Here is a 1,048-nt window from a genome sequence, read left to right on the forward strand (position 1 = left end):
ACAAAAAAGAAAAAAAACAAGCCCACCAGAAACATGAGACTTGCAGAAGATGCAACAAAAGAAATCACAGACAACTTCTCACACTGCAGCAAACTGAACTTCTGCTTTGACATTACTTTGAGATGTATTTTTATGCAGAGTATTTCAGGATTAGATTCCCAAATTTTGTTACACATTAGAGGAATATAAAATCAGCAAAGTTAGATGTCTATTTGTGACTTCAGCCATTAAATAGATTACGTGCTTTTTCTACTTATCAATGTGAATTAAGGTTCATAATCTCCTGTGGTTGGAAAGAGAGAGAGCGAGAACAGGTATAGAAATTGCTTTTGACAATTACTTATTGCCTATATTAGAACAAGAACTGGACAGTGTCATTACTCAGAAGAGATGTAGCAATTAAAAGGAGTGACTGTACCATAAAAACAGATTAATTATAATTTATTAGCTATTTTGGTACTATACCCCCATGTGTTGCATGCTGTATCTTACATCCTCTATGTTGTAATTTACACCCTCAATTTCAGTATCATTATGGTGAGAGTCAAAGGATGCCATTGTACGTTTCTTTACATCTTCTTTTATGTAGCTGGCAAGCACTGTTCAATCTTTCAAGAAATACTAATATTTTTAGGTTTAAGTTGCTGTTTTTCTTGCAGGAGCTGTCACAAGTTAACAAGGTGGTTTGTTCCATGGTTAAGTATCTCTAGAACTTATTCTTGAAATAAAGTCATTTGTAAAGTCATTGGCATTGCTATTCTAGCAGTCTAGGAAAGAAAACAAGGATGAGGGAGAACATCTTGTATCCTCTTTGACCATCCCTGTCACACAACTGGTGAATGCAGTCTGAAGTAAACTAAGAACATACCCAGACTCCTCATCACCAATTTCTCATCCAGCAGGAAACCAGCTTGCATGACCAGGAACATCTGCTACCACTCAGCCTTAGAATGATAAAACTTACATAAGAGACTATCTTATACTTTCAACAATTCTGTTTTAATTTCATTGTTTAGGTACTGGCTATCAATAAATAATTACAGCAGGA

This window comes from Charadrius vociferus, unplaced genomic scaffold, assembly GCF_000708025.1.
Source record: "Charadrius vociferus isolate BGI_N301 unplaced genomic scaffold, ASM70802v2 scaffold380, whole genome shotgun sequence".
NCBI classification, from domain to species: domain Eukaryota; kingdom Metazoa; phylum Chordata; class Aves; order Charadriiformes; family Charadriidae; genus Charadrius; species Charadrius vociferus.